We start from the raw sequence: 15,844 nt of genomic DNA, 5'->3' as shown, positions 1-15,844 counted from the left end.
TCAATAAATGGTCTTATTCCTCATTAAGTATGCCTGTGGCCACACTTTATCTGCATCCTGAAAGGCAGAGCCAAGGAATTATCTGCCCTATCTTTTAAAGAATGTGATTTACTACATTGGCTGCATACCTCCATATGTGGGCTGGAGGGTGGCCCAGACCCTTGGCAGGTCAGACACCTTACTGTATACAGCTTATATTTTTGCAGATTTGGTTGTACACGAGCCATGTACAGCTTCCAAATTTTGTCAGTTCTTCATAGATAACGTCCATAAATCCAAATGATGCCATTGGTTTGTCCCATTAGCTCTCAAATTTAACCATACATCACAATCATCTAGAGGGCAGTTAAAACACTGATTGCTGGGCCCCATCCCCAGAATTTTTGATTTGGTAGCTCTGAGGTGGACCCTGTTCATTTGCACTTCAAACAAGTTCCCAGGTGATGGAGGTACTGCTGCTCTGGGTCATACTTTGAGGACTGCCAAGCCTTCTGGCATTCTAGAGATAATGCATGGTTGTCAACACTGAAGCAATTTGAGCTATTAAGCTTTTTTCAGAAGCACATTAGAATTCTCTTATTTTCAGTGTCCCCAAACTAAATAGAAGAGCGGTATTAAATAATTTTTATAACTTCTTAGAAAATTTAAAACATGAATGCTCATATTGAAAAAACACACCATTTGCTTTTTTTTTTATATAATTACCTCATTTACTTGGATACACCATTGGTATTTACTTGAAACAACATTGGGAGAAAAAACATTACTGTCAAATGTCAACATTTGTGTTTCCGGCTTGATGGCAGTGTAATCATTAAATTACCATCCTACGGCTGGGAAACCTGCTGCTGGAAGAAATAAAAGTACAGCCTTTTCTATAAATAAATGAAGATTCCAAATCCAGACTGAAATGAAAACTACTTACTTGGAGGCCCAGCCATAGGCTCTAAAAGATAAAGGACTTTGTCAATCCTTCATTGTGGGATTAGATGAATTTAGCTGGTCAGGTGACATTAATCAATTATCTTAATGGTGCCATAGAAACAAATAGGAGGAAAGAGCATCGTGCTGTTCAGATAATAGGTTTGAATTTGACCTTCAATTTTGTCTGGTTCTTCAGTGTGTAGTGGCTAGAATAATACCATTCATAGGAAAACATATAGGGCTGGAAAGATAGTTTAGTGGGTGCACCACTTGTGTTGCATGGCCAGCCAGGGTTCAATCCCCCACCCTATATGGTCCCCTGAGCCCCAGCAGGAGTGATTTCTGAATGCAGAGCCAGGAATCAACCCTGAGCACTGCCAGGTATGGCCCCCAAAACAAAACAAAAACAAAAGCCCATATAATAGTGCAGAGTCAGGCACATTAATTGCTATAAAATGTTAGTAGCATGGGTGGGAGGGAAACTGGGGACATCAGTGCTGGGAAATTAAACTGATGGAGGGAGGGATGGGTGTTGGAACATGTATGACTGAAACCCGATCTTGAACAACTTTGTAATGCTCTCACAATAATTCAATAAAAATAAATGAATAAACTTAAATGTTAGTAGGGTGGGAGAAAAAGTATAGGAAGTGAAAGTCCACTTGCCTACAGTGGACCCCAGTTCAGTCCTCAGAACATGTGGGCACCTCCGCAGTCACCAGTTACAGCAGTAACTCCTGAGCACCACTGAGTATAGCTCCAAAGCACCCCCAAATGATAAAGAATAAAATAAAATATTAGTCGTGTTACTGCCCTCAATCTAAAAAATGCTTCCCCAAAATGTATATGTGGAGTGGGTCAGGATCACTCCCCCAAAAGTGAGTAAATCGGCATTAAACAGAGTTCTCAGTATTTTTGTTTGTTTGGGCATCACAGCCAGCAGTGCTCAGGGCTACTCCTGGCCCTGTGCTCAGGGTGTTCAGGGATCACTCCTGGCAGTGCTTGGGAGAACATATGCCATGCTTGAGGCCTAACAGAGGGTTTTTGGCTAAGTGCAAGGCAAGAGCTCTCTCCTCAGCCTTTTCAATAATATTTAAAGGAGTTTGAGGACAAAAAGTTTGTGAACTGCTCAGACTGTGAAAGCCTTGTACAGTATATTAAGTATTTTTTTGCCCTTTTTCTTGTAGAGGACACAGTTTTTAAGGAAGAGGGAGAGGGAAAGAAAGAACTGGGAAATAAAATACTTGTGACAAGGATACTAGTAAAAAAAATTTTTTTTTTTTTAGTGGGAGCACACCAGCTGTGTTCTGGGCTTATTATTGACTGTTCTCAAGGGTTAGGGGGACCATAACTGGGTGCTGGGGATCAAACCCAGATCAGCCGCATGCAATGTACGTGCCTTTTCCCTGGACTATCTCTCCAGCCCTAACTAGTAAAGTGTTGATTCAGGAATGTTTCCATAGTCATCGTTTTTATGTGGTTGTTTAGATTAAGATAGTTAGATAAAAAAAAAAAAAAGATAGATAGTTAATAGTCTCGTCTGTGACAGCAATGAATTTCTTTACTATCATTTGCGGGTGGAGGGCTTCCAGAACAGTGCTCAGGAGGTCCGGGTTCCGCGCCAGCAATTATCAGCCAACTAAGCCCGAAAATTTGTGCAAGGACCAAGGATGCAGTGCTGCTCAGGCTTTGTGATTCTGGGGATACCAGGCCACGATAGCACTAGTGGAGGCCTTTAAACCACAGCCAGCAGTGCTTCAGGGATGCACCTCGAGATGCTGGGGGGACCATGTTGTCCTGGGAACCAAACGTGAATCAGAGGCATGCCAGGCAAGTGCCCTACCTACTGTTACTATATCCTGGACCCTTCTCTATCATTTGTACAAGCATTAGCCTGCCTTCCTTTCCTGCAAATATTGCAGAGTGATAAAAAGACAAGCACTAGAGTCAAACAGGGTGATATTTGAATTTTAATTTTACTACTGGTAGTTGTACAGACTTTTGACTTAACCAAAGTTAAACTTTCTCCTAAGTGAAGTTTCCAAACCTGTACAGTAGTAATAGTAAACCTACCTCAAAGAGAAACACTCTGAGAGCTAAATAGATAACTATAAAGCATCTAGCTTGGCATAACAATAGCTGACCACTTCTAAATTTACTTTCAAGGGGCTGGAGAGATAGCACAGCGGGTAGGGCGTTTGCCTTGCACGCGGCCGACCCGGGTTCAAATCCCAGCATCCCATATGGTCCCCTGAGCACGGCCAGGGGTAATTCCTGAGTGCAGAGCCAGGAGTAACCCCTGTGCATCGCCAGGTGTGACCGAAAAAGCCAAAAAAAAAAAGAAATTTACTTTCGACACCAAAGTTTAAAATGATTCTCGCCTAAAGTTGTATTCCTGTAGTGTATTCTTTAAGAGGTAAGTGTCATGGCTGGCGAGATAATACAGCAGGTAAGGCACTTGCTTCAGATATGGTTAACCTGGTTTCAATTCCTGATACCCCTGTACCCCACCAGGAGTGGTCCCTGAGTGCAGAGCCAGGCATAAGCCCTGACAACCTCCAGTTATGACTCCCAAACAAACAAAAATACATTTTTTAAGTGTTCTTTTTAAAACATTTGAACTCTGCCTACCTGTCTAATCTCATCCTCTTGCTCATGAGCCTCTAGTTATTGTGGCTTCCTCTCTTTCTGATTGCCTTGTTTATATAGTTGATCATGAAATTTTACTTCAAGACTCCCTTTAAATGCAGACCATCTTAAGATGGTCCTGTTAAACAGCAGTGTCCTGTTCATTGAGTTTCTCGAGTGGGCACCAGTAATGTCTCCATTGTGAGACTTGTTGTTACTGTTTTTGACATATCGAATACGCCACGGGGAGCTTGCCAGGGTCTGCCATGCGGGCTGGATACTCTTGGTAGCTTGCCAGGCTCTCCAAGAGGGACAGAGGAATTAAACCCGGGTCGGCTGCATGCAAAGCAAACACCCTACCCACTGTGCTATCGCTTCAGCCCCAAACAGTAAAAGTAACCAAGAAAATTTGATTTACAAATAGATCCATGTGTAAGCCCCAAGCATAGCTAGGTGTGGCCCCAAAGAAAATAAATAAATATCTCACTTCTCATCCTAAACACAGAATGATGTAGAAAGGTAATGTTTATGCACTCTGTCATGGGAGTGGAAGTGGAATTCAGATAGTTTAAAAGGGAAAGCCCTTTTGAGTGATTTAACACCACAGAAGTAAATAATTTACTTAGAGTCTCATAACCTCCAAGGTAAATCAAACTTAAAATTCTCTACTTACTGAATTTTTTATTTGTTTGTTTTGGAGCCACACCCAGCAGTGCTCAGGGTTTACTCCTGGGTCTGCACTCAGGAATTACTCCTGGTGATGCTGAGGGGACCATAATAGGACACTGAGGATCAAACCCAAGTCGGCAGCATTGGGTTTGCCCTACCTGCTGTACTATCGCTTTACAAAGCGATAGGGCGTTACAAAGGAAATGCCCTACCTGCTGTACTATCGCTTCAGACCCTGGATTAATTTTCTTGGTTTGGCTAATGAACCTGAAGTTGTCCCAACAGCTCTGGCTGCGCAGTCTTCCTTGTTTTGAGAAAATGTGAGGACAAAAGTCTCCTCGACAACCTAGGGGCATTCTGCAACTAGGTCTTAGAACCAGACTCTGAGCTCAGAAATTCTTCTACTCCTAAATAATATTTATTGTTCTCTGGGTGGTAATTGTTGAGTTTGTTTTAACTGTGGCTTTTAGAGTCAGCTCGAGTACAAAGCCGGCATAGCTGTGACCAGTAAGAGCCATTATGGTATGAGCTGATTCGCTGACCTTTCAAGCCTTCTTGAAGTACTCTACACTGCCATAGTTGCACAGTCTCTTAAGAGCACTTTATGTGAGTTTCCTAATAAATACATATCCTGTAAATGCCACTACACCCATTTTCTAGATGAATCACGGGAAGGGTATCTTTGGTAACTGAAATTAAATTTGAGCTTCTAATTTTATGCCTGTCTTCAGACCTCTAGGCCACAGTTTCAGTCAGTGATTATTTAACATAACGGCAGTAGATTATTGATTAGAGTCATCAAGTGATATTTAACCGTTTCATTCTAGTACAAGCAGTTTCTTTTTAAATGATGCCTCTTCCCTGGTGATTTGTTAATAGAAGGAGGAAAGACTTGCCTGAAAAGAATAGTTATGATTGATGTAATCATCATAACTTACAAAAACACATTGATGTAATGAGAGCCATTCTCCCCTCCCCCCTTCCCCCCCTCGCCCAACCTCCACCCTCCCGCTTCTGGTTGTCAGGGAGTGAAGTAGCCTGAGGAATCAATTGGCCCAGCCTGCTCTCTGCTGCTGGCTCATGGATAAAATCTCCAGGCTGCATCAAGAAAACTGCCCTCTTCCTCTGCCTTTGTGGGGAGGCATTCCTCACCACCCTTTAGTGCCCAGATTCATTGATTTTATATATTTATATTCTAAGAATGTACCTCAAAAGTGAGGCTTAGTCTTACGCTTCATTCCTCACCTCACCCCTTCTTTTGCTGCGCTGTAGGTTTTCTATTTATTTGTGTTGTAGTGGAAGGCCATACGTGGCGAGGCTCAAGGGCTTCTCCAGCTCTATGTTCAGGAATTGCAATAGTTGCTGCTTAGCAGAGAGACCATGAAGTACCTGGAATCTAATCCAGGCCTCCTGCAGGTAATGCATGCACTCCAGTCCACTGAGCTATCTCTTTGGGCGCCTCCAATTTTTTTTTTAAATAACCTATTATGAATCCCTCATCTGTGTCTATTTAGAAATTATTTTATTTCCCCTTTTCTTTTTTATCATTGATGAGTGCTAGTGTTTCTTTTGCTTAAAAACTTCATGTGTGGCCAGAGCAATATCAGAGCAGGTCTGGCACTTGCCTTGCATATGGCTGACCTTGCTTCAATCTCTGTCACCCCCTATGACCCCCTGGGTCCCCCAGGAGTGATCTCTGAGCTCAAGGCCAAGAGTAAGCCCTGAGTACCACTGGGTGTGACCCAAAAACAAACAAACAAAAATGCCTTGTGTGTTTTTTACACCTTGCACCTTTTGTATCATTCTGTTCTTGAGGGGGAGGGAAGCAATGAAAAATCATTTTTAGGGACTGGAGAGGTAGTACAGCACTTATTCTGTGTGCAGACAACCCAGGTTCAATCCCCAGCATCCTATATAGTCCCCTAAACACTGCCAGGAGTAATTCCTGAGTGCAGAACCAGGAGTAACCCCTGAGCATCACCCGATATGGCCCAAAAAGAAGAAAGAGAGGGACTGAAGTAATAGTACAATGGGTAGGGCATTTGCCTTGCAGATGGTCGACCCAGGTTCAATCCCTGGTGTTCCATATGGTCCCCAAGCACTATTAGGAGTAATTCCTGAGTGCAGAACTAGGAGTAACCCCTGGGTATCACTGGATGTGACCCAAAAAGCAAACAAAAAAAGAAGGAAGGAAGGAAAAGAAAGAAAGAAAGAAAGAAAGAAAGAAAGAAAGAAAGAAAGAAAGAAAGAAAGAAAGAAAGAGAGAGAGAGAGAGAGAGAAAGAAAGAAAGAAAGAAAGAAAGAAAGAAAGAAAGAAAGAAAGAAAGAAAGAAAGAAAGAAAGAAAGAAAGAAAGAAAAGATCATTTTTAGAATATGACTCTCTAGGACCAACTGTGTCAGAATCACCTGAGATAGTTATATAAATACAGATTCCTAAGCCCTCCCGATTAATCTCCAGAAGTGGGAGCCGCTGTCTACATCTTTAACAAGCTACAAAGTCTTAGGCACATTAATGTCTGATAACAGTTGGCATAATATTTTTGACATAGACTTTGAAGTATTCAGACCTAGATTTGAATCCTACTTTAGCCCTGTTGTCTTGAGCTTTCTGGAAAGTTACTTTAGCTGTGCTTTTCCATTCCCAATCTGCAAACTTGTAGGCAGAATAGTGAATAGTATAGTTATTTTGACCACTGTGTTTCAACCTTTTTCCAACTGTCCTCCCCCCATTTATGGAATTTTTTCACCCATGGACCCCTTGGAATACCCTGGAGGCCCACAGGGGACCCTATGGCCCCCGTTTGAGAAATATTGATTAAGAGCATACTCTCAAGATGAGCTGCTGGTCTTGAATCTTTGTCTACTCATTGCTGTTATCCAAGACAAATGCTATAATTTTGTCATTTGTCAAATAGAAATCCACATAGGTAGTTGTTGTAAGATTTAAAGTAATTTATTTAATGGGATTGAAACATAAGGGAAGGGGTTGCCCCCCATCTCATGGCAATGTCTGGAGACTGTCACAGCTGGGAAGTTGAATGATTCCAATATCAAGTGCATAGGGACAAGAAATGCTAGTGTGATCTGACTCTGCCTAGGACCTCCCTCCATAGCAAGGAGTTATCTGGTTCAAAATGTCAGCCAGAGTACAGCCAGAAGACGTTTGTCTTGCATGCAGCTAACCCTCTTTCTATCCCCACGATCCTATATAGTCTTTTGAGCACCACTAGGAGTGGACACTCAAGGAATAAGCCCTGAGCACCACCAGGTGTAGCCAAAAACAAAAACAAACAAACAAAAAAACAGTCAGTCATGCCATGTTGGAGAAACATGGCTTAGATCAGTACTGGGTAAGTTTTGACTACTATTATTATTTGGTGTTATACAAATTACAGGAGATATAGAGTTAAGCACTGTGCCTAATACTCAGCACGTGTAAAGCTGATGGTGATTTTACTAAACAGCCAAATATCTGTAGTCTTCCTGTACCCGAGCAGCTCCAATTTAAAACATTTATTTTGAAACGTTAATGACTTCTTTAGGATTTCTTCTTTCAAAGTAAAGTACATCTCTGACATCTTCATAATCATTTCATTTACAGTCGAGTTTTCACAGTGAAGCAAACTTGTGGTGGAAAGAGTTGGATGGGAACTTGACTCTGCCACTTAGGTATATGTATCATTTAGTAACTAATTCCACTCCTTCCCATCTCAGCTCCTCTGTACAATGACAATCGTGTCTTGCACAGTGCGGAGCAGGTTCTGAGCAGTTTAGCTCCCTCCCTCCTTTCCCTCCGTGAGCAGCAGTGTTTGTGAGAGTGAAGTACACATCATCTTCCAGCATCCCCCCTCAGCAGACAGGCTATTGCAGGCGAAAGTCAAGTGGGAAATGGTGCTGACTTACTTCCCCAGTGCTTCAAAGCTTGCGGAGAAAGTCTCAGACCAAAGAAGGGCTACTCCATAACTGCCGTAGACCTGCTGGAGAGAGCTGTTGAGTGTTTTCTAGTATCTGTCTTGCTCCTTCCAGGAAATGTCCATCCATATCTTGCCTCATTCTTTAGAAGTGAAACAAGGCCCAAATGGTAATATTCTTTCTCTGTTATTGGAAAGGACAAACTTATTTTATTGTCCTCTTCCAAGATTATCTTTTCTGTTAATTTGCACAAACGTCATTCTGACTTCGTATTTCACAGGGGTTTTAAAAAAGTCATTTTTCTTAGTATTATGGAAATGACAGTGATTTACAGTGGCCTTTGTTTTTATCTACTTTTCTGTCTTGTAGTATGGTGCCTTGAAGACACTTTTAATTTGCTCTTCATATCTGTTTTAAAAAAAAAGTGTGGAGGAAGAGAGGGAACTGTGTAGTTAGACCATCAGTCTTTCCCATCCCAAGATTGAGCACTTTTTATTTACACCAGTACAAGCGACCTTGTTTGACCAGACTCTGTTAGATATATTAGTAGGAACTCATCAGATCTCAGTTAAAGGTTAATCTCACTTTAGGATAAGAAGTTTGAAGTTTTCACTTAAAGACTACAAAAGGCTTAGTGGAAAATTGGGGGACACTAAGATAGTGATCTTGTGGACACAACACTTTTCTACCTAGGAATGCCAATAATTGGAAAGTGTAAGGTTTGCTTTCCAGGTCATCAAGTTGATGACCTGGAAAGCAAAGAGAAGATTAAGAAATGTCACCTCAGTGGGGGGGATCTAGAAAGAAGAGAGCAGAAAGAAATGGACTTTTCCCCCTTTCCAATAGATTAAAGGTGTGGGATATGATAGCTTTGAACTCTCTTCCTCATGTGTTGGTGCTCACCCTATTTGCTCGAAAGGTCTGTTACCCCTAGCAACTCCAGAAATAAGCTGGTCTGGAAACCAGTAGCAAACCCACAAGTTACTGTTTCTGATGTGCTTCAAATTAATTTTCAGGGGTAAAGGAGATTCAACACAGACACACACAGACATACATACATACATACAAACACACACACACACACACACACACACACACACCTGTGACTAGAGAGATAGTACATCGGGTAAGACCTTTGCAAGCAGCCAACCAGGTTTGATGATGCCTGGCACCTCATATGTATCCTGAGCCCCTCCAGAAGTGATCCCTGAGCACAGTGCCAGGAGCAGCTGTGGCCTCAAACCAAAAAAAAAAAGTACCAAATAAAAAGCACTCATTTGTTTATTGGTTGTCTTGGGTAACTAGAAAAGCAGATGTGACTGCTGTGCTGAAGAGTAGCAGCTAGCAAATGGGAATTCAGAGCATCACTGGCCCATGAGGCAGGTGGTTTCTATAGAAGCCTGATTTCGTTTACTGTCCCTTCTGAAGCTGAATGAGGGTAGCTGAATTTGAAGATAAAGTTGAACTAAAATTGGTAATTCTTGGACATGTAAAGAGCTTTAGTGTATTCTCATGTGGAATTCGATTTGCCTTTTTTTGTTATGTATCTTCAGACATTTAACAGAATTTTTACAAAAATCTTTCCAAAAAAATTTGCCAAGAAAGAAAAAGGATTATTTCATTTGATGGTGTAATGATTAATCCTCCCACTTGTGTAAGCCAAGTGAGCTTCCCGCAGGAGACTGTTTCCGCAGCTTTGAATTACGTATTAATATTGCAGACGGGTGATCTGTAACCTTACTGAGGGATTCATTTGTATTACAGACAAATCTGTAACAAAGTTAGTTTCCTTTGAATGCTTTTTTTTTTAGTTCATTCTCCATGTTCAGGAAAAAGGAGATGTGTTTGTGAATATTGTGATGTGACTTTTTTTTAAGTGTGAGGTCAAGGATACCAAGTCTCAATTAGAAGCTGGTCATTAATGAAAAGTTCATTGAAGAGGGTGAGACATAGTCAAGTATGTATTATCTTCCCTAATAAAAGCAAAATGGATGTGGAGGGTCCAAGAAAAGACCAGCCAAAGTCACAGTGTGACTCAACTTGGTAGGTGGCCATGCCATAGTTATCGCCTCTCCATTGCATTATAGAACTAGGGATTTTTTTTTTCTTTTTGGGTCACACCCAAGCTATCCTCCTGGCTCTGCACTCAGGAATTACTCCTGGAAGTGCTCGGGGGATCATATGGGATGCTGGGAATCAAACCCGGGTTGGCCACATGCAAGGCAAATGCCTTACCTGCTATGCTATTGCTCTAGCCCCCGGGATTATTTCTATATGAATTTTGGTAACAGAAAAGCCATAATAATTTCCTCCTTGTGGGCCCTTTGTAAGTTAACAGTTTTGTTTTACAGTAATGAATGTCAAATTGTACCTATTTAGAAAAAAATCCAAATACCCTAACATTATTTGCTCTTTAAAGATATGGTGTATTAGAAATTATAGTAGATTTCTTGTAATTTCATTTTGAAGAATTGTTATGGGGTTTAGGAGATAGCTCAAGGGGCCAGAGTGTAGGCTTTGCATGGGCGAGGCACGGTGTGTGGTGGTGTATGGGTACCAGGTCCAATCCGGGCACCACATGGTTCCCCAAGCACTGTGCTGGGAGTGACCCCAAGTGCTGAGCCAGGAATAGGCCTTGAGTACCACTGGGCATAACTCAAAACAAAGACTTTTTAAAAACTATCTCATGGATAGAAGGGGGGAAATTTTCCTTTTCTCCATTATCTTCTTCCTGATGTGGTCATTTAGTTTGAACATAAGATCAATGCAATTGGGAAATTAAACCTGGATCCTCGTGATTCCCCTTTTTTTATTTTGCTTTTGTTTCTTTATTTTGGGGGATTAGCCTCACCTGAAGATACAAAGGGACTCTTCCTGCCTCTACATCAGGAGTGACCCTGGAAGTACTTGGGGGACTGTATGTGGTGCCAGGGATTCTAACTGGCATCATTGGGGTACAAGGCAAGCACCATAAACCCTGTACTATTTCTCAGTCTTTAATTTGCATTTTGATGTTTTCTTCATTATATACTACTTTAAACATTTCCCATTGAGGGTCAGAGAGATAATGCAGGAGATAAGGCACTAGCTTTGCATCTGGGTGACCCTGATTCAAATCCCCAACACACATATAGTCCCCTGAGCATGGTCAAAGGTCACTCCTGCACCATAAAACCAGAATAGCCTCTAAATACTGCCAAAGATAGCCCCAACCCAAAAATAAATTAATAAATAATAAATTTTATAGTTACACGGTAATGGTAAGCTATCTTTAGGAGGTAATGCCTATATTTGGAAAGTGTCATTTTAATACTAGGGAGAATTTTCTGAACTCACATCTAAATATTTTTTAAAAATTCAAATTATGGTATAGAATTATATTCCTTCATAAATTTGTCATAATCTGTTTTTTAATGATATTGGTACTGTCCTGGTTTAAACAGTAGGATTCCATAGTGTTTGAGCTGATACCACTGATGTACAAAGTTGCCGCACATGAACTCCACCTCCATAGTGCCTGTGGCCCTCCAACTATGTCCCCTCTGCCCTGACCTTCCTCTGTTTGTTGATTGACTTTTCTGAATTCAGACCATTACCTCCCTTTGCCACTGTCCAGGTGCTCCAGATCCTCCACCTATGCTCCTGTGTTCATTCTAGTAAACCTCATCATTCCCCTCCATCCCGCCCCTCAAACTTTGTTTCTCTCAGAATGAATTTGACCACTAGAGTGTAGGGATATTAGGTAAGGTAGTTGCCTTGCACATGGCCAACCTGAGTCTCATCTCTGGCGTTGCGTTATGGTCTCCTGAATGCTGCCATAGAACCAAAACAAAAAAAAAATTTCGTTTTACTTTCTTTCTGGAAGGTTTGTGTAGTTTATGTATAGTGACTGGTTCAACCATCTCGGATGCTGTCCTTAGTACCTTTTCATCTTTTAATCATAGCATATTATCACAGCCTTTTAATACAACTAAACTTGGCCTCTCAAAACTTCTTCATTTCCTGCCCACTCTCTCTTTTCCACTTTAGTTATACAAGGAGCTGTTTTTCCCTCAAGCATCAAGCATACAGCTTGCCTTGGACACGGCTCACCTGGGCTCAATCCTAAACCTTCATATGGTCCCCTGAGCTACCCAGGAATGATCTCTGAGGGAATCAGGAATAAGCCCTGAGAATAGCTAAGTGTGACCCCTCAAACAAACAATATGTGACCATTGTTGCAATTTTTTTGTTTTGTTTTTTGGGTCACACCCAGCAATGCACAGGGGTCATTCCTGGGCTCTGCACTCAGGAATTACTCCTGGTGGTGCTCAGGGGACCATATGGGATGCTAGGAATCGAACCCAGGTCAGCTGCGTGCAAGGCAAACGCCCTACCCACTGTGGCAGTTTTTGAGATCTTTTTATTCCTGCCACTGTAGATGCAGATTAAAATCTTAACACCCATGATTTTACTCTTATCAACTCTCTTGGCATAGTTCCTTAAGTTGGCATTTATTTCGGTTGTTAATTTAATATACTAAGCACGTTAATTTTAAATGAATATAATCTTTATAAGAGGGTCATAAAGAGAGCTCAACAGGCTGCCAGCATATATACACTTTGCATGCAGGAGATCCAGCCTCATTCCCCGGCACCACATGGTCCTCTGAGCATCACCGAGAGCAACCCCCAAGAGTGGAATGTAGCCCCTGAGCATTGCCAAATGTGGCCCACAAAGAAAATCAAAGACATAGAACAAAAGTTGTACTTATGGAGTTAATAAAAACTAGCTTTTGCTTTTGCCTAGCTCCCCAAAGGTAATCTGGCATATTTCCCAGCCCAACCCCGAAGATAAAGGTCAAGGTGCAGTGTGATATAAAGATGCAGAATTTGAGCCTGTTGTATCTTACCCAACTTGTGGCTCTCCAGAACTCAGTGGGATCTGTAGTTCATAAGAGCTGCAGAATGTAATTAACAGACTGAAGAAAACTGTGTGGAATTTCCTCTAATGGGGACTTGTATGAGTGAGTATAGTGGGTGAGTCTTCAATGTTTCTTACTTCTGTGGGTTCCATATTTTGTTATGAGAAGCCCTTAAGAGGACAGAACTACATTTCCTCTTTGTAGAAACAGGCTCAAGGAATTGCTCACAATTTAATGGCACGGCTTTCAGTGGTCTTCACAGTAGTTGGAGCCCACTAAAAATAGTCCATTCCCTGGGAGGAAAACAGACCCACTGGGGTCATCATAGTTTTTGAACCAGCCTTCACCAATCCTTTTGGACAAATGCAAAAGAGAGCTTTCTTTTAGGAATAATGAGGAAATTGAAGGAAGAAAGGAAAGAGATGAGAACAGGGCTACAGAGATTAGGAGCCTAAAAACAGCTTTTTAAAGCAACCACTCAAGCTGACTTTATCATAAAAGAATGCCTGGAGGTTTCATATTCTTCCTCTTAAGGCGTCCTGATGTTTTTTAATCACTTTATATTTATTGCTTTCAAATCAGAAATGGCTTATGTTAACTTTCTGCCAGCAAAGATCCTTTTCCTTCTCTGGAAGCATGTTGATAACTACTTGTGATCCACAGTGTCTCTCTCTCTCTCTCTCTCTCTCTCTCTCCCCCTCTCTCTCTCTCCCTCTCTCTCCCTCTCTCTCCCCGTCCCTCTGCCTCCCTCTGTCTATCTTTCTCTCTGTGTCTCTTTTTTCTTTTTCTCTCTCTCTCTCCTCCTCCCTCTGTCTCTCCCCCTCCCTCTCTCTCGATCCCTCCCTTAGTCCCTCCCTCTCCCCCGCCTGCTCTCTCTCTCTCATCACCATGAAGTTACAGAATTATTCATGAGAGTGGGTTTCGGGCATACAATATTTCAACACTGATCCCTTCACCGGAGTCCACTTCCCTCCACCGATGTCCCCTACTCCTGTTTGCCTCCCACCCACCCACCAGTCTGCTTCTACAAGTGGTGGGGTTTTTGTGGGTTTTTTTTTAAGGTTTTGCCCTGTGAATTACAATACTGCTGCTGATAGATTTTCATATATGTCATCTACAGTCTTGACTCTAAGTGGTGTCTGCTACTGTCTCTGAAGTGTCACTTGGCTTTGTCTTTGCTGGCATATGGAAGTAGAGCCCCTTCACATTACATTTATTTCATGGGGCTCCGTTATCATGAGGAGCCACTTTGTTCAGAGCTCCTCTGGAATTGATGACCTATGGCAGCCAACTAAGAAGAGACATCTTGCTTTACTGTTGAGGTTCCCTTACATAAACCACTCTGTTGGCTGCTAGTAAAGTGATTTCTTCCCACCTTGCCACAATCCCCCAAAACCAGCTTCTATAATAGACCTTCCAAAGCATTGTGTATTTCTAGCATAGATACCTCTAGCTCTGCAAGCTTTAAAAGAATATTTCTGAAGTTGTATATCTAGAAGACTTCAAGGCTTATTTCACTTTTCAGGCACATTCATAATTTCCATAACGAAAGATTGATAAGAAGATACTCCTCCTTTAGATCTATTCACTCAAGCTCATAGGTGATAGATGTTCTGATGACACATGATCAAACCAAGTACCTCTTTTAAAGCAAATTGTAAATGTCACCATAATTCACTCCCTATTGGAAATCCGGAAATGATATGTAATAGTATAGAAAAATCTTTCTTTCTCTTTGGCCATAAAAAGGAAGGAGGTGCAGAGGGATAGTACAGAGGTTAAAGTGCATCCCTTGCATGTGACTAACCCATTTTGATCCTTGGCACCACATATGGTCCCCTGAGCACCACTAGGAGTGTTCCCTGAGCACTCAGCTGAGAGTAACCCCTGAGTATCAGCAGGTGTGCTCCTCCCAGTCACTCCCTTAAAAAAATAATAATAAGGAAGAAGAATATCTGGTGAAGGTGTGACTTCTGATTTAATTAAAACAGTGTAACATCCACTGACCCTCTTCCTTATTCTCTGTTTTTCCTGTCCCTTTTCCTTGTGCCTCCAAAGTCACCTATTTCCCCCTTCTCTACCCATCTTCAGATTCTAGTCTTAATAGGAGCACTTTTGGGAGATATAGAAACCACTAAAGATGCCTAATATTGAATTTATTTCATTGATCAGTCCAGTGAGATTTTCTAAACAGGCCAGTTTTCTCCAGTGATATTGATAATGACTTTAAAATCTCTGAAAGTATTTAAAAATCTCGTACTTTTTGTAGCAATGAAATTGACAGTTCAGGCTGGGTGGAGCAGAGAAAAGGATGGACAATAGCTCCAAGCAGTGAGCAGGCGGCAGTGAAGTAAAATTGGAAACACGAAGTGTTATGGATGACCATATTCTGAAATGTACCTGACAGGATGTTTCTGATTCACCTTAACAGATAAGATTAACTAGAATGTCAAATATTCTTTTTCGTTTGCCTGCTGTACACATCCAGGCAAAGGTTGGTACTTCTGTCCTCTTTAGCAGTAAGACCTCTCTGGCCTCAGTTTAACTTCCTTACTTAGATCAACTAACATCAATTTACTAATAATCCTTTCCTAAATACTCTAATAAATATTTAGCACATAGTAAATCTTACATATTAAATGCTATAAAATATTTAATGCCTTCTGTAGTGATGAACACTATCATATTGTCAATATGCTACTTTACTAAATACTTGGGTATATTTGTCATTAACCATGTCTTTAACCATTCAGCTCCTTCTCCCACCACCATCACTACCTCCTACTTGAAATAAAAGATCTACTCCT

At 41.4% G+C, this 15,844-nt stretch overlaps 1 protein-coding gene across 4 annotated transcripts in view; it reads left to right on the top strand.

The window, feature by feature from the left end:
* Positions 1 to 15,844, top strand: part of PEAK1 (pseudopodium enriched atypical kinase 1) — a 270,744-nt gene that overhangs the window by 200,214 nt on the left and 54,686 nt on the right. The window lies entirely within an intron of this gene.

Source organism: Sorex araneus, chromosome 3 (assembly GCF_027595985.1).
Source record: "Sorex araneus isolate mSorAra2 chromosome 3, mSorAra2.pri, whole genome shotgun sequence".
NCBI classification, from domain to species: domain Eukaryota; kingdom Metazoa; phylum Chordata; class Mammalia; order Eulipotyphla; family Soricidae; genus Sorex; species Sorex araneus.
This window is presented reverse-complemented; position numbering and strand designations above follow the sequence as displayed.